General features: G+C 44.4%; 1 protein-coding gene across 1 annotated transcript in view; it reads left to right on the top strand.

Annotated features, from left to right (window-relative positions):
- The first annotated feature begins 6,171 nt into the window (after window positions 1-6,171).
- Window positions 6,172-26,926, top strand: part of LOC126481242 (uncharacterized) — a 637,746-nt gene continuing 616,991 nt past the window's right edge. The window contains exon 1 of the mRNA XM_050104856.1: window positions 6,172-6,231. The gene's annotated coding sequence lies outside the window, so the exon portion shown is untranslated. The remainder of the gene's footprint in view (window positions 6,232-26,926) is intronic.

The following is a 26,926-nucleotide window of genomic DNA, read 5'->3' as shown; positions in this document are numbered from 1 at the left end:
TGTAATTTCCCATATATAGACATTGACTGTGGATATTGTATCACAGACACGGTCCCTTTGAGTATTCAGAGATGTCATTAAACCCGCCCAAAGATGTAAATAACCATGCATGACCAGCGCCTGTTAGGCGGAGGGGGTCCGACAGCCGATCAGTTCCCCTCATACCACCTGGAAGGAGGAACGCGACTCGTGTTGTCTGTAGTTCAACTATTGCTTGACGGTAAACACCGCGGTTCGCTCGCGCCCTAATTGTTAATTTCTGCCAGGAAGGGCTCTCAACAAGGGAAGTGTCCAGGCGTCTCGGAGTAAACCAAAGCGATGTTGTTCGGACATGGAGGAGATACAAAGAGACAAGAACTGTCGATGACATGCCTCGCTCAACCCGCCCAAGGGCTACTACTGCAGTGGATGACCGCTACCTACGTATTATGGCTCGGAGGAACCCTGACAGCAATGCCGCCATGTTGAATAATGCTTTTCATGCAGCCACAGGACGTCGTGTTAAGACTCAAACTGTGCGCAACAGACTGCATGATGCCCAACTTCAGTCAAGACGTCCATTGCAGGTCCATCTTTGTAACCACGACACCATGTAGCGCGGTACAGATGGGACCAACAACATGCCGAATAGACCGCTCAGGATTGGCATCACGTACTTTTCAGTGATAAGTGTCGCAATGCCTTCAACCCGACACTCGTCGGAGACGTGTTTGGAGGCAACCCGGTCAGGCTGAACGCCTTAGACACACTGCCCAGCGAGTCCAGCAAGGTGGAGGTTCCCGGATGTTTTGGGGTGGCATTATGTGGGGCCGACGTACACCGCTGTTAGTCATGGAAGCGCCGTAACGGCTGTACGATACGTGAATGCAATCCTCCGACCGATAGTGCAACATACCGGCAGCATATTGGCGAGGCATTCGTCTTCATGGACGACAATTTGAAACGTCCCATTAGAAAAATTATACATGACTGTGCTTAAACTGACGCACAATATTTTTAGCGCAGTGGAATCTGACTTTCAATAATCCCTACAAAAGAATGGCCCTGACTAACATTAACCTATGCCTTTCACAAATCACTTACCTCACAAAACGTTACTCAAGCTACTGCAATACAGCGAGCGCCACTACTGCCAACTAAACAAAAGATTCAAACTACTGAAGGCACTAACTACTGATAGGCATAGTTAGCAAATGAAAGATTTTGATAGAGAATAAATAATGTATTTACCTTAATATATATATATATATATATATATATATATATATATATATATTATCAATTCATGATATCCAGTCTTACAAATTTACTGTCTCTGTCCAGATCATCCGCTCTCAAAACTCCGCCATCTCACTCCCCACATCCACCACTGCTGGCGACTCACCTCTAACTGCGCAACGCTACGCGCTGTTAACAGCCAATTGCCCAACACTACAATGGCGACTATTCCAACAATGCCACCCAGCCACAGACTGCACAAAGCACAGCCTGCGATTTTTATACAAAGCGCTACGTGGCATCACCAACATAAAAATCTCAACATCCTACTTACAAATTCGCGCCCCCATCACGCACATCTGCACATCTTGTGATTGACTTCCTTTAGGATAACGATATCGCTCGACTAGAGTGACCAGCATATTCTCCAGACATGAAACCTATCTAAAATGCCTGGGATACAGTGAAAAGGGCTGTTTATGGACGACGTGACCCACCAACCACTGTGATTGATACATGCCTATCTGGCGCAAAATGCGAAGCAATGATATCTATGCTCTCTTCAATCGTCAATCTTGTCCGTTGTTTTCGATACGGTCACAGCCGGGCTCGACTCAATGGAACTCCTTCCTTGCACCTAGAGGTGTTGCACCCACAGCGAGAGTCCGCCCAGGGACTGCGACGCATATTCGCCGTCCGAGCATCACAGACGGTTATTTGAATGGTACAAAATGTATCGCAGACAATGCTTGAAATATCGAACAATTCCCTACCACTTTTCGACAGCTTGCAATCTGTTCTGATTTGTGAAACTTCCTGGTAGATTAAAACTGTGTGCCGGACCGAGACTCGAACTCGGGACCGAGTTCGAGTCTCGGTCCGACACACAGTTTTAATCTGCCAGGAAGTTTCATTTCAGCGCACACTCCGCTGTAGAGTGAAAATTTCATTCTAGAAACAACCCCCAGGCTGTGGCTAAGTGCCGGCCGGTGTGGCCGTGCGGTCTAGGCGCTTCAGTCTGGATCCGTGTGACCACTCCGGTCGCAGGCTCGAATCCTGCCTCGGGCATGGATGTGTGTGATGTCCTTAGGTTAGTTAGGTTTAAGTAGTTCTAAGTTCTAGGGGACTGATGACGTCAGATGGTGCTCAGAGCCATTTGAACCTTTTTTTTTTTTTTTTTTTTTTTTTTTTTTTTTTTTTGTGGCCAAGCCATGTCTCCGCAATGTCCTTTCTTCCAGGAGTGCTAGTTCTGCTAGGTTCGCAGGAGAGCTTCTGTGAAGTTTGGAAGGTAGGAGGTGAGGTACTGGCGGAATTAAAGCTGTGAGGACGGGGCGTGAGTAGTGCTTGGGTAGCTCAGTTGGTAGAGCGAAAGGCAAAGGTCCCGAGTTTGAGTCTCGATCCAGCACACAGTTTTAATCTGCCAGGAAGTTTCATATCAGCGCAGACTCCGCTGTAGAGTGAAAATTTCATTCCAGTTCTGATTTGTGTCGATTACAGTGTCATCTATCACGCAACTATAAAATTGTTCCATACAAAATTACGTTTTTTTTTCATACAATCCGAATCCGCAATACAAATTGGGGCTTCCTGCTGAAGATTCCAAAGTTGACCCCTCCCACCCCCTGCGGTCGGGCGGGGGGGGACGAGTTTAATGTCACTGGATGCCCCTGTCGAAACGAACAACGTTCATCACAACTTTTTTTTTTGTTTTTCATTCGAGGATGTAGTGTTCCAGATATTGCCGCAAACAGCTTTAACCTGCCCACCCTGTAAAGGCTGTTTTCTAGGAAGATTTGATTACTACAGGAGTTGCACATGAGACCGTGCACAAGGGGTATCTGGAGCTTGTTACAGAGTTTTTAGTGCATTGATGGAAGAAGGAAGCACCAAAACGTTCAGGGAAATTCAGGAATCAGAAGTACAAATCACTGTGGAATGAAATAAATGGAAAGCATAGGAAAGCTAAGACGAAAAGAAATGTTTGTCAAAAGGACTGAATGAACATATAGAAAACTCAAAAAAACTTCAGTGAACTTAAAATTGTAAGATTTAGCGCGCAATGGGAATGCCACTATTAAATGCAGAGGAGAGAGCGAATAGATGGAAAGAGTACATTGAAGACCTGTAGGAGGCGGAAGACTTGCCATATGCGATAGAAGGAGAAACAGCAGTCGATATAGAAGAGAGAGGGGACCTAGTACCAGAGATCATAACTTAATAGAGCTTTGGAAAGCTTGAGATCAAATAATACGGAATGGATAGATAACATTCCACCAGAATTCCTAAAATCGTTAGGGTAAGTGACAACGGAAGGACTATTCACATTGGTGTGAAGGTATACCATCTCATTCACACAATTCCGAAGACTTCAAGACCTAAGAAGTGCGAGAATTATCGCACAGGCAATTTAACAGCTCATGCACCCAAGCTGCTGACAAGAATGATATACAGAAGAATGCAAAAGAAAATTGTTGACGTATTAGATGACGATCAGTGTGGCTTTGGGATAGGTCAAAACACTAGAGAATCAGTTCTGATATTGCGGTAGATAATGGAAGCAAGCCTAATGGAAAATTAATATAATTCGTAGAATTTGTCGACATTGAAAAAGTGGTCGGCAATGTAAAATGGCGCAAGTCGAAATGCTGAGGTAAACGGGGGTAAGCTATAGTGAGAGGCGGGTAAATATACAACACGTACAAGAGCCGAGAGGGAACAATAAGAGTGGATGGCCAAGAACAAAGTGCTCGGATTAAAAAGGGTGTAAGACAGAGATGTAGTCTTTCGCCCCTAATGTTCAATATATACATAGAAGACGCAATGATGCAAATAAAAGAAAAGTTCAAAAGTGGAATTAAAATTCGAGGTAAAAGGCTATCAGTGATGAGATTCGTTGATGACAGTGCTATCCTGAATGGAATGAACCAGTCTAATGAGTACAAAATATGGATTAAGAGTAAATCGAAGAAAGGCGAAAGTAATGAGAAGTAGCAGAAATGGCAACAGCGAGAAACTTCAGGACTGATGATCATGAAGTAAATAAAGTTAAGGAATTCTACTAGCTAGGCAGCAAAATAGCAAATAATGGATGGACTAAGGAGGACATCAAAAGCAGACTATCACTTGCAAAAGGGCATTCCTGGGCAAGAGAAGTCTACTAGTATCAAACATAGACTCTAATTTGAGAAAGAAATTTCTGAGAATTTACGTTTGGAGCACAGTATTGTAAACATGGACTGCGGGAAAACCGGAACAGAAGAGAATAGAAGCACTTGAGATGTCGTGCAAGAAATGAATGTTAAAAATTACGTGGACAGATGAGGTAAGGAATTAGGAGGTTCTGCACAGAATCGGAGAGGAAAGGGATATGTGAAAAACACTGACAAGAAAAAGGGATAGGATGATAGAACATCTGTAAAGACATCAGGGAATAACATCCATTGTATTAAAGGGAGCTGTAGAGGGTAAAAACTGTAGAGGAAGAGTGAGACTGAATACATCCAGCACATAATTGATGACGCAGGTTGCAAGTGCTACACTTGATATGGAGAGGTTGGCACAGGAGAGGAATTCGCCCCGTCAGACCAGTCAAGAGACTGACGACTAAAAGAAAAGTGGAGAAGAGTTGGCGTGGTTTGCTTTACCATAAATGTTTTATCAAGATCCAATCATTACTCTGCTAGGATGTACTGAGAGGCCATAGAAATTCAAAAGCATAAAAATAACGGACAATAAGAACGATATAAATAGGCTGTGGGCCTTAGTGACAAACGAAGCAGAAAGCGTCAACTCTTTCCTGCTACATCCTTCCTAATACATGTCTGTTCGCCCCTCCGCGATTCTGAACTTATTTGTCTGAAACTACTATCGGTGTGTCTAAATTCTCTGATGATATCTTTAGCACTAGAAGATGAAACTTCTACATCTACATCCACATCCATACTCCGCAAGCCACCTGACGGTGTGTGGTGGAGAGTACTTTGAGTACCTCTATCGGTTCTCCCTTCTATTCCAGTCTCGTATTGTTTGTGGAAAGAAAGACTGTCGGTATGCCTCTGTGTGGGCTCTAATCTCTGTGATTTTATTCTCATGGTCTCTTCGCGAGATATACGTAGGAGGGAGCAATACACTGCTTGACTCCTCGGTAAAGGTATGTTCTCGAAACTTCAACAACAGCCCGTACCGAGCTACTGAGCGTCTCTCCTGCAGAGTCTTCCACTGGAGTTTATCTATCGTTTCCGTAACGCTTTCGCGATTACTAAATGATCCTGCAACGAAGCGCGCTGCCCTCCGTTGGATCTTCTCTATCTCTTCTATCAACCCTATCTGGTACGGATCCCACACTGGTGAGCAATATTCAAGCAGTGGGCAAACAAGTGTACTGTAACCCACTTCCTTTGTTTTCGGATTGGCACAATAATATGCCTTGTACACGGCCTAGTGCTCATAAAACAAAAATTACGAAGTTTGGTTGTTGTGTTGTATTAGTTACTGACTCCTGCACTCCGTATATGGTTAATGAATTTAGCGAAAATAAACTCCCCTCATGCTCATGTGCACACTTTGTAACCACTGATTGCAAAGGCAAGCAGCGGTATGGTGTGTGTAAGCTTTTGGAACACCTGGTAGGTGCTCCTTCTGTTGTAGGAGGGTAGAGTGGGGAATCGGCCTCTCGCATTTCAGTGTTGAGGCAGACTGCAGCGGCTGGCGCTTCCACGCGACACGTCGAGTCGTCGGAAAGCGCTTGCCGCTCCCTGCCGGGAACCGGCCGTTGTAGGATGACGACGGCCAGAGCCACAGCCTCCTCGAGAGTGGGGGGCTACGCGATAAGTGCGTCAGGCGTGCGTAGCTTACGCAACGGCGGTTAGCGCGCTGGCGCGGCGTGGCGTCGGCAGACTGGCGGCAGTGGCGCGCGGGCAGCGGCGTGGCAGTGCGCGGACGGCGGTGAGTGTGTCCACAGACGCTGACCTATTCTGAACGCGGCCAGCTGGCCAGGCCGGAAGTCGCTCTGCTGTACGTCACAACACAGTTGGCAGCACTGCTGCTATGTTCATCATAAGAATAAACTTGATGTAAACAAACACAAACACGATATTGGTCAACAGCTGTAGCACACGTACACTGGTGTTGTTCCGCACTTAGAAGCAGGGTCTACTCATATATTAAATACCTTTTTACTACGTTACGCTAAATGAAACTTTTATGATATTCTAACGCAGTTACAGCCAATCAACGTTTTTCTTAGTCATACTTACCTTTTTCGGTCATCAATCTTCTGAATTCCTCTCCTGTGTCATCTTCTTCGAGTAGCACTTGCAACCCACGTCCTCAGTTATTTGCTGTGGATGTATTCCACTCTCGGCCTTCCTCTACAGTTTTTGCCCTCTACAGCTCCCTCCAGCATCATGGAAGTTATTCTCTCATGTCTTAAGAGATATCCTATCATTGCGCAGAACCTCCTCGTTCCTTACCTAATTTTCAATATTCGTCCGTAGCACCACGTCTCAAGTGCTTCGATTATCTTCTGTTTCGGTTTTCCCACAGTCCATGTTTCACTACCTTACAATACTGTCCTCCAAACGTACATTCTCGGAAATTTCTTCCTTAAATTAAGGCCTATGTTTGATACCAATAGACTTCACTTGGCCAGGAATGCCCTTTTTGCCAGTGTAAGTCTGCTTTTTGATGTCCTGCTTGCTCCCTTCGTCATTGGTTATTTTGCTGACTAGCTAGTAGAATTCCTTAACTTTATCTACTTCGTGACCATCAATCCTGATGTTAAGTTTCTCGCTGTTCTCATTTCTGCTACCTATCATTATTTTCGTTTTCCTTCGATTTAATCTCAGTTCATATTCTGTACTCATTAAATTGTTCATTCCATTCACCAGATTATGTAATTCTTCTTCACTTTTACTCAGGACAGCAATATCATCAGCGAATCGTATCATTGATATTGTTTCACCTTGAATTTTGATTCCATTCCTGAACGTTTCTTTTGTTTCCCTCATTGCTTCTTCGACGTGCAGATTGAACAGTAGTGGTAAAAGACTGCATTCCTGCCTTATACCCTTTTTCATCTGAGCACTTCGTTCTTGATCGGCCACCCTTATTATTCCTTCTTGGCTCTTGTACATTTTGTATATTACCCGTCCCTCCCTATAGCTTACCCCTGTTTTCCTCTGAATTTCGAACATTTTTCGCCATTTTACATTGTCGAATGCTTCTTCCATGTCTACAAATCCTATGGACGTGTCTTGATTTTTCTTTGGTCTTGTTTTCATTAACAACCGCAACGTTGGAAAAGCCTCTCTGGTGCCAAACTGATCGTCATCTAGTACATCTTCAATTTTCTTTTTCATTCTTCTGTGTATTATTGCTGTCAGCAAGTTAGATGTGTGAGCTGTTAAACTGATTCTTCGATAATTCTCGCACTTGTCAGCTCTTGCAGTCTTCGGAATTGGTGGATGTTTTTTTCCCGAAAGTCAGATGGTATATCGCCATACTCTTACATTCTACACACCAATGTGAAGAGTTGTTTTGTTGCCCTTCCCCCAATGATTTTAGAAACTCTTATGGAATGTTATCTATCCCTTCTGCCTTATTTGACCTTAAGTCCTCCAAAGCTCTTATAAATTATGATTCTAATACTGGATCCCCTACCTCCTCTAAATCGACCCCTGTTTCTTTTTCTATCACATGAGAAAAATCATACAGGCTTTCAGTGTATTGTTTCCACCTATCCGCTCTCTCCTTTGTATTTAACAGTGGAACTCCCTTTGCACTGTTAATGTTACCACCCTTGCTTTTAATGTCACTAAAGGTTGTTTTGACATCCCTGCATGCTTAGACTGTCCTTCCGACAATCATTTCTTTTTCGATTTCTTCACATTTTTCATGAAACCATTTAGTCTTAGCTTTCCTGCACTTCCTGTATATTTCATTCCTCAGCGACGTGTATTTCTGTATTCTTGAGTTTCCTGGAACATTTTTGTACTTCCTCCTTTCATCGATCAACTGAAGTATTTCTTATGGTATCATGGTTTCTTCGCAGTTACCTTCTTTGTACCTATGTTTTCCTTCCCTACTTCTGTGATGGCCTTTTTTAGAGTTTTCCATTCCTCTTCAAATGTACTGTCTACTGAGCTAGTCCTTATTGCTGTATCTATAGCCTTAGAGAACTTCAAGCGTATCTTGTCAATTGTTAGTCCTTCCGTAACCCACTTCCTTGCGTACGGATTCTTCCTGACTACTGTCTTAAACTTCAGCCTGCTCTTCATCACTACTACATTGTGATCTGAATCTATGTCTGCTCCTGGGTACGCCTGTATCTGATTTCTGAATCTCTGTCTGACCATGATGTAATCTAACTGAAATCTTTCTGTATCACTCGGCTTTTCACAAGTATACCACCTCCTCCTGTGATTCTTGAATAGAGCATTCGCTATTACTAGCTGAAATTTATTGCAGAACTCAATTACTCTTTCTCCTCTCTCATTCCTTGTCCCCTGACCATATTCTCCTGTAACCGTTTTTTCTACTCCTTCCCCTAGAATTGCATTCCAGTCCCTCATAACTATTAGATTTTCATCTCCCCTTATGTACTGTATAACCCTTTCAATATCCTCGTATACCTTCTCTATCTCTTCATCTTCAGCTTGCGACGTCGGCATGTATTCTTGAACTATCGTTTTCGGTATTGGTTTGCTGTCGATTCTTTAGCTGTGTACTTCTTATGTCAAACCTCGTGTACAGTCGCAGTCTCTATACTGTTTTACTATCATTGACGCGCTTGTAATACGTAAATGTCTGACGCTGCTTCCTACTTCGCCGTGAAACATGCGCTGAAACAGATTATTCTCAACGTTCTTTACAAGTTTCCAGAAAAAAAATCGGCTCTGAGGTTTCCCATACTTAAGATGCTTTGAAAAGGGGATGCGTAGTAGAATCGGTAGCGTTGCACAATATTAAACTGACAAGTATGTGGATCACTGGTTCAGATCACGCTTTGGTCTTTCTTTTTTCGTTCAACTTGAAATTCCTACTTGTTTTAAATACAGAAATCCTCAAATACACGCTAATTTCCACGTACCTAGTTAACACGTTTTATGAACAGTGGAGATATACTGCACGCAAAATTCCAGCTGTTGTTGCAGATATGAATTCTTAGCTATTGATATTGTATAAAAGATTGTTAATAAAGGCTGTTTAAATTAAGAAAACACAAAAAATTAAAATTGCAGGACAAAAATGAAAAATCGAATGCTTTTTATCCAGAGTGATAAGTGTCTTAGAAACATGGAAATCAATTACTTCCACGCCATCCAGTGCACCGTACTGCAGTTTTACAGTTTCAACCGTATCACTGCAATGTGAACTCAAATAAACTGATCTGGAGCCAAGTTAAGGCATTTGTCACGAGGAATAACAAGATATTTAAGATATCAGAAGCACTGGAACTAAGGCACGAAACTTTGTCACACGTCACTGCCTAACGCTGATAGTATACAGAACCGTACGTCGTAAAAGAAGAGAAGAAAATGTTATCACGGTAGCAGACGTCAGTTCCAGTACTGATACGCAGACACCCATCCCCATGGCCAAGCCTCCCCCGCTCCCCCCTTCCGAATCTCCAGCTACCAGGAAAAGGGACAACTATAGTATATTTAGGTATATTGCAAAATACACCATATGATTAGGTCTGTGCCTCCCCCCCCCCCCTCCCCTTACTACAAACTATCGTAAGCGCGCCCTTATCGAGGAGTACACTGTTGAGCCAAAACATTATGACCACCTGTTTAATAGTTTGTTTGTCCGTCTTCGGAACGAAAAGTATCAGTGATTTGCCGGTAAGTTTGTGGAGGTATGTGACATTAGATGTCTACTCGCAGGTCATGTAATTCGCGTAAATACCGGGCGCTGATTTGTGTACGCGGTGACCCAGACGGGTTCCGTAGGATCTGCGTCAGGCTAATTTGGTAACCGAGTTATCAACATAAGTTCACTATAACGCTCCTCAAACCACGGTAGCGCGATTCTAGCTCCGTCACGCGGACAATTATACTGCCGAAAGATGACATCGTCGTCGGGGAAGACATCAAGCATGAAAGGATGCAGGTGGTCCGCAGTTGTCAGCATGTCTTCGATTACTATCACAGTTCCAATGTAAGCGTAAGAGAGTATCTCCAACAGCACCAGCCTGCGTCCGTTTCGAGCCGCCGTTCACCTCGATGACTGCGCTTGTGGAGACGCCCAGCGACCTAGTCTAGCAAAAATATGATTCACCCGAAGAGCCGACTCGTTTCCATTGATCGACTGTCGAAACCCGATGGTCCCGTGCACTGCAATCGTAATTGACGATGTCGTTAGGCCAACACGTCAGTACGTACGAGTGGTCTGCTGTGGAGCTCCTTGTTCGACAATGTACGATGTACGGTACGCTCCGAAACACATGTGCGTGCACCAGCGTTGTGGTCTTCAGGCAGAGATGCCACGTATCACCTTTTATGTAGTCCGCCTCCGGTAGCTGAGTGCTCAGCGCGACAGAATATCAAACCTACGGGCCCGGGTTCGATTCCCGGCTGGGTCGGAGATTTTCTCCGCTCAGGGACTGGGTGTTGTGTTGTCCCAATCATCATCGTTTCATCCCCATCGACGCGCAAGTCGCCGATGCGGCGTCAAATCGAAAGACATGTACGTTTTACCATGTATATTAGTTTACAGAGCAGACAAGCCTCAGAACCCGATATTCTGTGAAGAGTCGTGGACGTCCAACCATTTAGCGCCAATGGTAGTTTCACTGTTCTTTTACCTGCTTGCCGGCCGGTGTGGACGAGCTGTTCTAGGCGCTACAGTCTGGAACCGCGCGACCGCTACGGTGGCAGGTTCGAGTCCTGCCTCCGGCATGGGTGTGTGTGATGCCCTTAGGTTAGTTAGGTTTACGTAGTTCTAAGTTCTAGGGGACTGATGACCTCAGACGTTAAGTCCCATAGTGCTCAGAGCCATTTGAACCATTTTTTGACCTGTTTCGATAGATGCTCACGACAGTAGCACGTGAACATTCGACCAGCTTCGCCATTTTCGAGATATTCGTTCGCAGGCTGTGCGTAATAATAACTGCCCTTTGCCAAAGTCGCTTTTCTCAGTGGATTTCCCCATTTGCAGCCCATCTTCGCTAGGGTGATCCCCCGCCCGTCTCTGCTCCGTTACATACATTTGCATCCGTATCACGTGCCTGCAACGCGACCGGGCGGCATCCAATGTCGCCGTGGCCAGTGATCATAATGTTTTGGCTTGTTTGTGTATTTCTCGTATTCGGATATGGAAGGAGTTCAAAGAGTATCAAAGACTGACAGTGCCTTCTGGCGCTTCAGTATTTAACTATACAATGAAATTCCTGAGACGTGCTTTTAAGTCGCACGTAGCTCGCACAGAAAAATTACCCTATGTTTAAGTTCCGAATTTTCATCACACTTGGTTTTAATTACAATACTGTGATAGCTAAGAACGAGGGAATGGTATACTTTCTGTTTGGTCCCCTAAGAAGGGTACAGTATTGGTGGAGTTTTGTCGAATATTATTTCATTCTGTTATAAATTCAGTTACATTGGAGGCTACATTATTTCTCTGCTCCTCTCTTTTTTACATCTGAACTGCAACCGCCCACATCACTGCAGGTTAGATGGATCAGCTGGCTGGTCAGTGCTGTCGAAGTTAAATGAACCAGTAGAACTGTCCCGTACTGTCACTGAGTCGAGGTGCGCGTAACCCACCGCATAAAACGTATCCCTATTATCGTACTTGACTGCACTTGAGACAGCAAACGCGGATGAACACGAGCTGTGATGTTACATCAGGTTTATTCAAATGGTTCAAATGACTCTGAGCACTATGGAACTTAACGTCTGAGGTCATTAGTCCCCTAGAACTTAGAACTACTTAAACCTAACTGACCTAAGGACATCCATGCCCGAGGCAGGATTCGAGCCTGCGACCGTAGCGGTCGCACGGTTCCAGACTGAAGCGCCTAGAACCGCTCGGCCACACCGGCCGGCTCAGGTTTATTATTTTGATGAAAATAGCATAACGCTGGCCACTCATACAATTTCGTCTCTTGCTACCTAGGTGCGTCCGGTCTGCGGCCAACTGGAGAGTACACTACGTAATCAAAAGTAATATGCCCACCGGGTTAAAAAAGAAAAAATAAAGAACTGGGGGCAGCATTGTGTTGTCAGTGGAGAAGCAGTAACAGCTAAAGCAACTAGGCAGACCTCATGTATTGACAGGGACCGTCCAAGAGTGCGGAGGGTTGTTGTAAAAAAAATAAAATGACATAAGCAGAGGGAACTACTTGTAAATTCCAAAGTGCTATCAGCAGTACAGTTGGCGCCTTGACTGTGCGTAAGCAGTTAAAAAGAATGGGGAAGAATGGTCGATAAGCTCCTCATAATCCAGATATTTCTGTAGTCAGTGCTAAACGACTCTTGATTTGTGGTAATGAGCGATGGCACTGGACAGTGAATAATCGGAAACGACTGACTTGGAGTGATGAATTGGAAACGACTGACTTGGAGTGATGAATGACGCTACACCTTCCGGCAGTGCGACAGAAAGGTTTTGCGAGTGCCTGGAGAACGTTGCCTGCCACAGTGTGTGGTGCTTTCATTAAAGTACGCACGACATGGTATTAAGTATAGAGGTGTTTATCGTGGTTAGGCAGAGGTTCCCTTACTGACTTACGAAAGCGGTATATGCGGAAAGATATGATCACATTTCAGCGTTGCTGCATAAGTAGTGGAACACTTCGGTTCAACGTCACAGTCTATCCTGTCATAAAGCATTATCTGTCAGCCAATGGTTTGTGGACAGTAACTTTCCTGAAATGAAATGGCCAATCCAGCACGCCTATCTGAACCCATCTTTGAGCTGAGCTAGTTGACCTCGCTCCACACTCCAGCGTCCGACGTCGGCTCTTGAGCAATAATGGTCAACCACTCCCCCACAGGCATTCACACAGCTCCCTGAAAGTGTCCCCTGTAGAGTTCAAACTGTCCGCTAATACATGTCCTGATAGTTTTGATCAGATGGTGTACGTTTCTCAGTCTGACTGGAGTACTGTCTCCGGTAATCTCCGGTGCGGTGCAATACTATCATAAGAAGCGCCGTTCAAACCACAGGACGTGCAACGGTAATGAATGAGGCTGTCATCTCGCCAACGGACCGATTTTCTCCTCATGTAACAGAAATTTGTAACCGAGTTTCCGCTTTAATATGAGGGCGTGCTGAAAGTAATGCCTCCGAATTTTTTATGTGAAAACCCTTAAAGCTTTTTTTAATAAAAGAAACGGTGACATCTTTATTCTTTAAGCCTACATATTTATTTCTCACCATAGTTACCCTGGCGGCGAAAATATTTCTCCCAACGAGCGACCAGTTTGTTGATGTAGTCAGTGTAGAATGTGTGAATTTGTTGGTGGAGCCACACCCTGATCTCTGCTACCCATCGCTTTATCGGTATCAAAGTACTCGAAAATGTTCCTTAAGTTTTGGAAACACATGAAAATCGGATGGTACCAAGTCGGGACTGTGTGGAGGGTGATCGATGACAGACGCCACAGTGCTCGTGTGGTGTCTGGCAAGTGATGCTGAAGAAGAGGGTGCTCCACGTGTGGACGAACTATTCGAAACTCGACTATAGCACACTGTTTCTCACACACCTGTAGACAAACATCAAAAAGGGTTTTGCATCATCCCGGTTCCAAGAACTCCTGAAGATAGAAGTTGACTGTGGATATTATATCACAGACACAGTCCCTTTGACTACATCTACATCCATACTCCGCAAGCCACCTACGGTGTATGGCGGAGGGTACCTTGAGTACCTCTATCGGTTCTCCCTTCTATTCCAGTTTCGTATTATTCGTGGAAAGAAGAATTGTCGGTACGCTTCTGTGTGGGCTCTAATCTCTCTGATTTTATCCTCATGGTCTCTTCGCGAGATATATGTAGGAGGTAGCAATATACTGCTTGACTCTTCGGTGAAGGTATGTTCTCGAACTTCAACAAAAGCCCGTACCGAGCTACTGAGCGTCTCTCCTGCAGAGTCTTCCACTGGAGTTTATCTATCATATCCGTAACGCTTTCGCGACTACTAAATGATCCTGTAACGAAGCGCGATGCTCTTCATTGGATCTTCTCTATCTCTTCTATCAACCCTATCTGGTACGAATCCCACACTGCTGAGCAGTATTCAAGCAGTGGGCGAACAAGCGTACTGTAACCTACTTCCTTTGTTTTCGGATTGCATTTCCTCAGGATTCTTCCAATGAATCTCAGTCTGGCATCTGCTTTACCAACGATCAACTTTATATGATCATTCCATTTTAAATCACTCCCTAATGCGTACTCCCAGATAATTTATCGAATTAACTGCTTCCAGTTGCTGACCTGCTGTATTGTAGCTAAATGTTAAGGGATCTATCTTTCTATGTATTCGCAGCACATTACACTTGTCTACATTGAGATTCAATTGCCATTCCCTGCACCATGCGTCAATTCGCTGCAGAACCTCCTGCATTTCAGTAAAATTTTCCATTGTTATAACCTCTCGGTATACCACAGCATCACCCGCAAAAAGCCTCAGTGAACTTCCGATGTCATCCACAAGGTCATTTATGTATATTGTGAATAGCAACGGTCCTACAACACTCCCCTGCGGCACACCTGAAATCACTCTTACTTCGGAAGACTTCTTTCCATTGAGAATGACATGCTGCGTTCTGTTATCTAGGAACTCTTCAACAGTCCATATGCTCTTACTTTGTTCATTAAGCGACTGTGGGGAACTGTATCGAACGCCTTGCGGAAGTCAAGAAACACGGCATCTACCTGTGAACCCGTGTCTATGGCCCTCAGAGTCTCGTGGACGAATAGCGCGAGCTGGGTTTCACACGCCCGTCTTTTTCGAAACCCATGCTGATTCCTACAGAGTAGATTTATAATCTCCAGAAAAGTCATTATACTCGAACATAATACGTGTTCCAAAATTCTACAACTGACCGACGTTAGAGATATAGGTCTATAGTTCTGCACATCTTTTCGACGTCCCTTCTTGAAAACGGGGTTGACCTGTGCCCTTTTCCAATCCTGTGGAACGCTACGCTCTTCTAGAGACCTACGGTACACCGCTGCAAGAAAGGGGGCAAGTTCCTTCGCGTACTCTGTGTAAAATCGAACTGGTATCCCATCAGGTGCAGCGGCCTTTCCTCTTTTGAGCGATTTTAATTGTTTCTCTATCCCTCTGTCGTCTATTTCGGTATCTACCATTTTGTCATCTGTGCGACAATCTAGAGTTGTCAGAGATGTCACTAAACCCACCCGTAGATGTAAACAACCAAGCATGAGACACACGGCAGAGATACTGAGAGAGACGGGAAGTGTCGATTACATGCCTCGCTCACGCCGCCCAAGGGCTACTACTGCAGTGGATGACCGAACCTACGTATTATGGCTCGGAGGAACCCAGACAGCAACGCCACCATGTTGAACAATGCTTTTCGTGCAGCCACAGGACGTCGGGTTACGACTCAAACTCTGCGCAATAGGCTGCATGATGCGCAACTTCACTCCCGACGTCCATGGCGAAGTCCATCTTTGCAACCACGACACCATGCAGCGCGGTGCAGGCGGGCCCAACAACATGCCGAATGAACCGCTCAGGATTGGCATCACGTTCTCTTCACTGATGAGTGTCGCATATGTCTTCAACCAGACAACCGTCGGAGACGTGTTTGGAGGCAACTCGGTCAGGCTGAACGCCTTAAACACACTGTCCAGCGAGTGTAGCAAGGTGGAGGTTCCCTGCTGTTTTGGGGTGGCATTATGCGGCACCGACGTACACCGCTGGTGGTCATGGAAGGCGCCGTAACGGTTGTACGATACATGAATGCCAACCTCCGACTGATAGTGCAACCACACCGACAGCATATTGGCGAGGCATTCGCCTTCATGGACGACAATTCGCCCCCCCCCCCCCCCCTCCATCCCGCACATTTTGTGAATGACTTTCTTCAGGATGACGACATCGGTCGACTAGAGTGGCCTGCCTGTTCTCCAGACATGAACCCTATCGAACATGCCTGGAATAGATTGATAAGGGCTGTTTATGGACGACGTGACTCACCAACCACTCTACGGGATCTACGCCGAATCACCGTTGAGGAGTGGGACAATCTGGAAGAAAAGTGCCTCGATGAACTTGTGGATAGTACGCCAGGTCGAATACAGGTATGCATCGATGCAAGAGGACCTGTTACTGGGTATTAGAGGTACCGGTGCGTACAGCAATCTGGACCACCACCTCTGAAGGTCTTGCCGTATGATGGTATAACATGCAGTGTGTGGTTTTAATGTGCAGTAAATGGACGGAAATGATGTTTATGTTAATCTCTATTCCAATTTTCTGTACAGGTTCCGGAACTCTCGGAACCAAGGTGATGCAAATCTTTTTTTGATGTGTGTAGTTGCGTTACACTCTGCCACGTTACACGCTACAATTCGTAGCTCTCTAGCGGCAGAGTGCTGCGGATATGTAGAGATGAAGAATGAAGATCTAGAATGTTAATAATGTTTTTTATTCAAAAAGCTTTAAGAGTTTTCACATACAAAATTCCGAGGCCTTACTTTTTGAGTACACCCTCGTATATCAGTCATACCTATTGCTCATGGACAATGGATTGATTACCAAAACTAAATTACTTATCTGGAAAATGAGGTTCTTCATTCTTTTTTCTATGGATACGAGATCAGTGGCACAGTCGGAAAAACCACTCTACATAAAATCCGTATCAATTATGATAAGGCCGTTAGATTTATTACAAGTACGCCCTGGTTCGTACCGAACACATACATAGGTTGTCCCGGAAATGTTGCGACAAACTTCTAGGGGTTGTAAAGGGTGGTTCTCTACACACCTGACTGCAAACGACTGCTCTGATGTCGTATCAACAACTGCGCAGTACGCCGCAACACCCGTGGAACAGATTCAGGTGGAACAGCCCATGCCATGGCTTTTAGCCACTCAATTTTATTTCTCAGAGCCAAACACTTGTTTTTTCTTTTTGTCAGAGATAAAGGTATCTTGATAACGTTGTGACAAAAATTTCTGCCAGACCGTTATTTGAAACATCCTGTCGATATGAGCAGTTGCCTTAAACAATCTCGCTTCCAGAAGCAACTCATATTCTTGTCACTTATATTAACTTACATTTAATTTTATCTTTCTGGACAAACAACCAGATTCTCCCTCCGAATGTAGCGCCATCTGAGGAATTGACACCGAGGAATTACCGAGCTATGGGGGCACAAACCAGCTGAATTAAGTCTAGTAAAATAAAATGAATGGAAACAGTGGAGATGAAATCGTTAAAATACAGTGACTTGATTTAGATGTGAAACTGTTGTGATAAATGAAAATGTATTGGCACGTGCTGATGCCACTATGTGATGTTTACATGGGCGTACATGGAGTCCCTTGGCATTTTGTCAAGGTCTCTCAGTGGCTTACAGTACAGCTGTCCAGGCACTGAACATATGCATCTGCTAGTTAGCCTTAAAACACAGAGCTGGGGACTCGTGCCTTCAGTAAGACAATGCGCTATGGCACCACTCCCGAACACCGACGGAATAATTTTAGTAACCGTCCACAGACTTTAGTTTCTAGTGTCTACTCTGACTCCGCCTCCCCCTCCCCCCCCCCCCGCCCTTTATTCCTCTTCCCTGACCACTCCCGTTACAGGTCACCTACCTAGCGTATCTTTTTTTCAAGGAACGATCGATATGTGAATGTTATGGACCCAACTCCGACCATCTCCTTGAGCTGTGAGTGGTGGTTGTCCAGTGATGGATCAGAACAACTGCATAACGCTTTCCCTGTCTCGTGGAGTCTTGTGACGGGATACATCATAAAGGCGGAACGAACTGATACACGCTACTGGGTACGTGTGTCCAGTCTAACTGCTCACGAATATGTGCCCATTGAGTACATTCGGTTAGTGCAATCTGACGATGTTGTTCCTAGTTTTGTCTTCTGCATTCATGTGCGTGACTCTACAACAATACAGTCTGTTTGGTACTTATGCAAACAGTTTTGAACATGTTCGTCATAACATTGATTAGTTTTAGTCAACTTCCTGATAAGTTCCACTTTAACAAACGCATCAGAACGTCTTCTTGAGATCTTGTCAGAGAACAATTATGAACGACTTATCGAAGAGTGGCTTTTCTTAAGGCCCCGTTTTAAGATATAGTAGCTGTTAATCGCTGCTTTTTGTCAGGCCTGATTTTTTAATTTCTTTCGTTATTTCTTACGTAAATCTCCCAATAAAAAAATTAGCTTCGAAATTTGACATCACAAATATGAAATAAGAAACTAACGCATGTCGTTGAAGAAAAATGTGATTTTCATATCTGAAACCCGTCAAAAGAACCAAGCGATAAATTTGCTTGATGTCAGGCCTTGAGCACTAAGGGGCTTAACTTCTGAGGTCATCAGCCCCCTAGAGCTTAGAACTACTTAAACCTAACTAACCTAAGGACATGACACACATCCATGCCAGAGGCAGTATTCGAACCTGCAACTGTAGCGGTCACGCGATTCCAAACTGTAGCGCCTTGAGTATGTTTGCTTAAAATTTGACTGTCGTTGGTGGCTAGTACTGTTAACAAAAATAATGAGCAACCGTAATGGCTAGCTTCCAGTAGTAGACTGACAATAGTCGTATCGGCACGGGAAGAGTTTTTATTGACAAAGTTTGTGTTGTTGTTCGCATGTTTACGAGTCTGAACAGGCTAAATGAATAGACGACGTTATATAGAAGTTGTGCTACTGAAACTGACTAGGATTCTTGAAAAAAGTGTCTGTGCTGTCAGGAATTTAAGAAACTGTGGCTGAACGATCATTACACTTTGTTGATCATTGAGAAGTGGCATGAGCCCCCTCTCATATTTCTATCTTACGATTCTCCACTCTAATTGCATGCGGTGGAAAGTTGCTATTCCTTCACACGCGGACTTCCCACGCAGCGTCTCTCGTCACCCGGGTGGTCCGGTGACAGGCGGGCTCTGCTGATTTTGAAGGGGTGTGAGGGAGTCGAGTGAATGCTTTCCAGACGCCGACATTGTCAAAAGACACGCCCGGAGGGGCCTGAAGTAGCGGCTGGGCTAGAGGTTCCGTTACTTCACAGAAACTTAGCGAAAACACTTTCTGGCGGGCTACCAGCGAGGCGTGGGAATGACTTGTGTACCCAGGCAGTTGTGGCGGGAAAATTCCCGCGCTTTCTGCAAAATAGTAACTGTGATTGGCTTGCTCAGGGCATAGCCCCGTGATGTAGCAAAATCAGCGCAGAAATTGGCGCCAAGAATCTCCATTGGTGGAATGGTGGTGCTCCGGCAATGGAGTGGAATTTTCCGCCGGTTTTCGAGTTGCTGATTGGAACGTTTAACCACGGCCACTGTTGTGGGGGCGGGAATGTTCGGTGTTCGGCATGTATGGGTGCTCTAGGGTAGTCGGCTCTTGCCTTTCGGTCGAGGACGTCGAAGCAACCAGCCATCGCCTCCGGTACGCCAGATCGTGTTCTGGCAGTTAAGAAGACAGTTTGGTAATGTACGTCCGCAGCACCGGCATATAGGGATTTTCCTAGGTGATAATCAGAGCTCAGCAGAGCGCGCCTGTTCATCTTTTTCTAACTTTGTTCTGTCTTGAGTAGCAGCAATTAATGTTGGGTTAGCTGTGTGTCTCTCTTAAGATTTGAGTGGCAAGGAATTGGCTCCACATACCACTTCGTCATAAACCTCACAATCTAGTTTAGGGACAACTTCACCTTCACAGCGTTTGTTTGAGTATCCAATTTGAGCCAATTTGAGCCAATTTGATGAATTATAAATGTTTCATGTGTTTTTGTTTATTATTTTGTGTTTAGTCTTAATAAATCATATTGTTATTTTGGACAGAACTTTCATTCTGTTAATCGGTAGAGCAACCCATCATTTCTCACTACGTTAATGAAACCTTCCTTTATTTAACTTATTTATCAAATTAAATTATTGCAGGTGCCAAACTCTTTTCTACTCCACTTGCAGGGTTGATTACAGTCAGTTCGCGTATATTTTTTAATCCTTGTGCAACAGCAAAAGTCGGAGTTAGAATAGGGGGGCTTAGAGCATCATTTACATATGTAGATTCTAGAATTTAGTGTTAAATACACTGCTAGCCCCGGCACCTCACATCATGACATGGATCGGCTGCAAGAGGTAAAGGGGATTTCGTATTGCAGGTTGACTTACAAGGTCGCAAGATATCGCGGATTGTGATTTTTGTGAAGGTTTGTGAAAGAGTCCGTTTACGTCCCTCCCCTTACAACAACTTTGGGTGAACTGCTTCGCCTCATAGCAAGTGCAGTGAACGCACTCACTTACAAAGAGTATGGGACGAATCTGGCTATCGTTTGGATGTTTGTAATGCATCCGTTGGAGGGAAAACTGAACATTTGTGAAATCTTAAACAGAACTTTGATCCTAAACGTAATTGTAAGAAGTTCGTAAAAGCTGTGTATGTAAACATGTAAAACATCCGCCCATGTAAAATAGGATGGTTCTTTTGAAAATAATATTTTGTAGTCTTACACATAAAATAAAATGTACCCCAAGCTTCTATCCCCATTTTTGCAGCAGATGTGGTAGTGTGAAATCGGCTGAATCATTGTGAAACACCCTATATTTTGCTGTTCTTTGAAACATGCGTTTATTGAATGGAAGATGGACAAAGAGGAGTCCATTCATTCATTGTCCTTACATAAGCCTTATATAAACGATATCTGTGGCTCACCTCCTTTCCTTATCTGCCCTGATTCTGACAGTCAGTTAAAGACACCTGAGCCGCGATAAAGCCGCCAGCTGACTGACAGTCGCGAGGGCGCATCCGTGTTGGGTCCCTGCCACATCGTCTCTGCGTAACACATACCGGTATGTCTTATGATTCTACATAGCAAGTCGCTACAAGAATATAGCATATATTTTTATGTTTTTAAATAATTGTCGAATTAGCAGCCCTCTATCAGAAGCCGATTCAACATCTCGACAATCCATCTTAATTCGAAAAACTTTCGAGCTTGAGAATCGCTTTCTCAATATGCTGTGCTTTACCATGAGGTCTCTCAGTCTGTCATCATCCCTTATCCATTATGGCGGTGTTTGAAAAAGCGATTGTTACATAAACTTAAGCTGTAAATAAAATCCGCCTTTAGTCACAGATCTTCTTTTGTTAATGTACGATGCTATGGCGAGATACCTTTCCTGAAACTAAGAATAACCAACTGTCTCAGTTCCACACAACAATTAAATACAGGAAACTGCACACTCTGCAATTAATTTAAAACTGATTAACCTCACTTTCACCTCATTTAGTTTGTAAAGAAAAGGACGAACTACTGAGAACGAATACCATGATATATTCTTCACTGAAAATCGCAAGCGCTGTGTCTCCCTGTAATAACTTCGTAATAGTTTTAAATCGCTATAAACAGTAACAGTAGTAGCCCTAGCCTGACGCAACCATAACCACGGCAGTCCCAAATGAATAAAAAATTAAGACTGACGAATACATAGCTCAAGTAATGTCCTGTTCATTTCGTGACAATAGACCAGTCAACGAAGGAAAATTAGGAGAAAAAATCGTGTAGTCGCAAATTTTTGTACAGTGGTACGGGGGAGTGCCATGAACAACATATTAAGTCCCCACCGCTGGGGCGAGGGCATGGGGTTGGGGGATAGTTTAAAGGTAGCTTTTATACTTTGTTGTAGAAGTCGAAATCCGTGGTTCCAGCGAAAATGTTTACCAGTACAAAATTAAACTATGCTAAATTTTGTACAAAAAAGGCCATATTCATTCTTTATTTAGCGCTAATGATTTCCGCATTGCAGGGGATGGAAAAATAGCAGACTATTAAAAATTAATGTTTTAATGGCCTTAATTTTTTAGCGATAAATGAAGTGGGTTAAGAGGAAATATTAAATTTATGTACCATATCCAAGTGCAGCTAAACCGTGCTAAGGGATACATTGTCTTATTGGTATGCAACAATGTGGAATGGACGGGGGTTGGTGTGTAACAAGGTGGAAAGGACCGGGGAGGGAAAGGGGGGGGGGGTGGAAGTGTTTGATGTTAGAAGCTTGAGGATAGGTATGTCACCGGATTGTGGTAATGCACTAACCCCCTCCCGCCCCCTCCCAAATCTGAAGAGCAGGCAGACGATTCCTCAGTCTGTCTGACTCACTACGTCACGAAAAGCAAATACAGGTTGTTTCACAAAATTATACCGACTGTATAGACATGCCTGGAAGTGTTTATTTTCCACAAAGTGCGTTAACACCAAGAATATCGACAGAATGTACGCTGTACTACAATGCTAGACGGAAACTAATTCTTAGTCATCCTGAGTGGCAGTTGTAGTGTCCTGGTGAGAAAAGCAACATACCCCATCACAAGCGCTGCTCATTTGTCAGCCTGCAGACGTACTATAGCCCTCCAACATTTTCTGGCCAGTTCTCACTTGTGAGTAGACAAAATAACTTCACTAAGTTTATATTTATGTAGTGGAGTTATTTCCAGTTTATCAAATGATAAAGTTCCAGTTGTTAAGACGTGACCTGTTATGTGATAAAGCTCCACAACTTGATCTCTCAACTGCCTACTACACTGAAGAGACTGTCCCAAATGTACAAATGTAACACGCTGGCATCATGTATTCGGCACTGTGGATTTCATTGTCTCCAATATCAATGGCTGGGATACTTTTCGCAGCATGAGGGGTGTCACATGCATCACCCCAGTCTGAGCTCTCCCAACATCTGAGGACTCCTAGAGCCGATAACTGACTCCGTCTGTAACAGAAGTAGGTCACCTAGGTGTTACGGAATTTAGTATATTTCAACATAAATCAAGCAATGCATTACAGCAGATTACTGTTCTAGGTCTGAACATGATAAGTCCTATTCCATCATAAATATTGACACCCACCTTACAGGCTAGCCGGCCGCGGTGGCCAAGCGGTTCTAGGCGCTTCAGTCCGGAACCGCGCAACTGCTACGGTCGCTGGTTCGAATCCTGCTTCGGGCATGGATGTGTGCGATGTCCTCAGATTAGTTAGGTTTAAGTAGTTCTAAGTCTATGGGACTGATGACCTCAGATGTTAAGTCCCATGGTGCTTAGAGCCACTTGAACTAGAACCTTACAGGCTATGCTGTGGATGTGTGGTAAGTGAGATCACCCAGCAGCCCATTCTACAAGCGCTGGCAACTCCTGAATGTAAGAGACCTATACAGTTACATAGTAACACGAATAATGGTGAGAGAAGTGCAGTAACTTTCTGGACATTCATTAATTCACCACCAAGTGACTACAGCGCGATTACATGGCTTTACAGTATGCTTTCAATGACAGACAGTAGCTACATGCCACATTCACCAGTCCAATCCCTTTCCTGCCAACACTAAGTAGATCACTGACAAAAGCCACACTTCTCAATGGTTACTTATAGGAACATACTTCACGTGAAAGTTCACCGAACAGCTGGAGGGTGTCTGCGAAGTAGGGACGAATATTGAAGAGATATAAAATTAGACAAAATTTATTGTAAATGTAATTTTTTTTTCTTAAAGACTTTAAGTTCAAATGGCTCAAAGCACCATGGGACTTAACATCTGAGGTCATAAGTCCCATAGACTTAGAACAACTTAAACCTAACTAACCTAAGCACATCGCGCACATCCATGCCCGAAGCAGGATTCGAACCAGCGACCGTAGCAGTCGCGCGGTTCCAGGCTGAAGCGCCTAGAACCACTTGGCCACCGCGGCCGGCTAGCCTGTAAGGTGGGTGTCAATATTCGAACCTGTGACCGTAGCAGCCGCGTGGTTCCGGACTGAAGCTCCTAGAACCGAAAAACTTAAGTAACTTCTCCCATTTATGTATGAAAAATTATATCCTCCATATGTCTACCCAAGACCGCGCAGCAACGAGCAATGCGTTCATTGAAGTTCTCGATGACGCGTTCACAAAATCTGGTGAGACGCCGTTAATAGCCCTTTTAATTTCATCCTTAAATTTGTGTACTGTTCGTGGTTTGTTCTTGTGCACTTTTGATTTCACATATCCCCACAAAAAAATACCACAAGGCGTAAGATCGCATGACTTGGAGTACATTACTGGATGCCACGCAAAAAGATATTCTTTTGAGGAAACTTTTCATTCAGCAGAGCAACCGTTTCGCGGTCTGTGTGACACGTCGCACCATCTTATTGAAACCAGAAATCATCATTTCCATCAATAAGAGGGAAACGGTCGTTGTGCAGTGACGGCAGCTCCCTCATTATTTTCAAAAAAATGTGGGCCGATCACTCCGCCTGGCACACAGTCGTGCGTTGTGGATGCATCTAATCTTTCACAGTCACTCGCTGATTTTCTTTATCCTAAATTCTGCAGTTCTGCTTATTGATGTACCCACTGAGGTGGAAGTGCGCCTCATCTGAGAAAATTATTCTTTTTGTGGAGTTCTCGCTCTCCGCTTGTCGGTCCAATACTCACGGAGCAAATCGATGTCTCTTTCCATGATCTGCAGGCTTCGACTCTTGTATAAGTTCGATCTTGTACCCGTGCATATTTAGATCTGTTGAAAGGATTTCATGCAGTGAAATTGGTGATAAATGCGATTGTTGAGCTCGTCGGCGAACCGATTTTCTGGCGTTACGGTCACATTCTCACGCACGACAGCAGTGTTCTCTTGTGTTCGAATAGAACGCAGTCATTCTGCTTCTTAACGCTTAAAGCAGAATCCGTGGTCTCGAACTTCTGTATCAGGTTGCGAACTGATGATTCGGTTGCAGCAACATCGTGTCCGAGGGTCACACGCAATTCACGAGCGGTTGCCGTGAGACTTCCACGTTGCTCACTTTTCAGCCGCACCATGACGAAAATAAACATCAGACAACAATGCTCACCACACACAAGCTACCAGGCTACTAGTAAGGAGGATCGCAGGTAACAAACATGAAAAAACCACCGGCTGCCAACCGACTTATGATAAAATGGCGCAAAATTCAAATTCGTCCTTTCTTGACGAGGACCCTTTACGAAGAAGGATTACCTACTTAGTGAACTAAAATAACTCTGCTATATAAACCGGAGCACCACTGTATAGCCCGCATCTCGTGGTCGTGCGGTAGCGTTCTCGCTTCCCACGCCCGGGTTCCCGGGTTCGATTCCCGGCGGGGTCAGGGATTTTCTCTGCCTCGTGATGGCTGGGTGTTGTGTGCTGTCCTTAGATTAGTTAGGTTTAAGTAGTTCTAAGTTCTAGGGGACTGATGACCATAGATGTTAAGTCCCATAGTGCTCAGAGCCACCACTGTATAAACAATAGAATTAGACAGCAAACTCTGGGGAGGTGTAATCCGTCTGTCAACTGAAAAGCGAGCAGCACTCGTGGTGGAGGAGGCCGCCTTGACACGCGGAATGCTACAGCTGCCGAACAGAATGACTAAGAATCAGTTTCCCCTCTATCAGTGTAGAACAGTGTGCCGAGATTTACGTAGAATCTGCCCATGTGCTTTACTCGAGTTAGTTTTATTAGCTCCTCACATCTGTATTCCTTGCGGTGTTATCACATACTGTGGAAAATAATCACCACCCCGCGTCGCCAGTCATTCATAAGGCGCGCTGTGGAAAGATCGGTATGACTCTGTGAAACACCCGTTAGTCGTTTTTGGTGACGTAGTGGGGTAGGGAGAACGGGCAATCGCTCGCTCGCTCGCTCTTTAGTTTGCAGACGTATGAAGGAGGGAAGTGGATGAACACAATCCGGTAACTACCCGGCGTATAACCATTGTTTAGTTTGTTGCTCACTAGCTGGCTACCCGGCTTTACTCACAGAGTCGATATGAAATTGTGTGGTAGGTGGAATAAACGTGTAAACTTGAAAGTAAAAGAGGTAAAAAATGTATTGGAAACATATTCTAACTATTTACAATGCTTGCTTGTAAACAAGAGTTATCATTTTGTTATCCAGGGAATATATGTGCAAATTTTTTGAATTTCCTACTCGAGAGTAAGCTATGTGTACTTGACCGTGAAAGAAGCAGCAGTCTTTCAGGTTAATGCAAGTTTGTCCTTGCGCTTTGTTAGTCGTAAAACTGTAGGATGATTTGAATGGAAATAGCAGCCTTTTCAACTGGTATGGCAATTCAATAGAGATCAGTGATACTCTGGGGATAAATAGTGTGTGTACTTTGTACTTCCCAGTCATAAGTTCGACTTTCATGTTGTTTTCCATAACTTTTTTTATGATCATCCATGTTCCATTAAATAGTTTTTGTGAGTCGAGATTTCCGAGTAGTATGATCTAAAACCAATGGTTCAAATAGCTCTGAGCACTATGGGACTTAACATCTGAGGCCACCTGTCCCCTAGAACTTAGAACTACTGAAACTTAACTAACCTAAGGACATCACACACATCCATGCCCGAGGCAGGATTCGAACCTGCGACCTTAGCGGTTGCGCGGTTCCGGAGTGAAGCGCCTAGAACCGCTCGGCCACAACGGCGGCGGAGATCTAATTTTAAGTCGACAGCAGCGTAATGGCTTTCCTGGTACAAAGACCTTTAGA

This window comes from Schistocerca serialis, chromosome 5 (genome assembly GCF_023864345.2).
Source record: "Schistocerca serialis cubense isolate TAMUIC-IGC-003099 chromosome 5, iqSchSeri2.2, whole genome shotgun sequence".
NCBI classification, from domain to species: Eukaryota; Metazoa; Arthropoda; class Insecta; order Orthoptera; family Acrididae; genus Schistocerca; species Schistocerca serialis.
The sequence above is the reverse complement of the archived record's forward strand: the minus strand, read 5'-3'. Positions and strand labels throughout refer to the sequence as shown.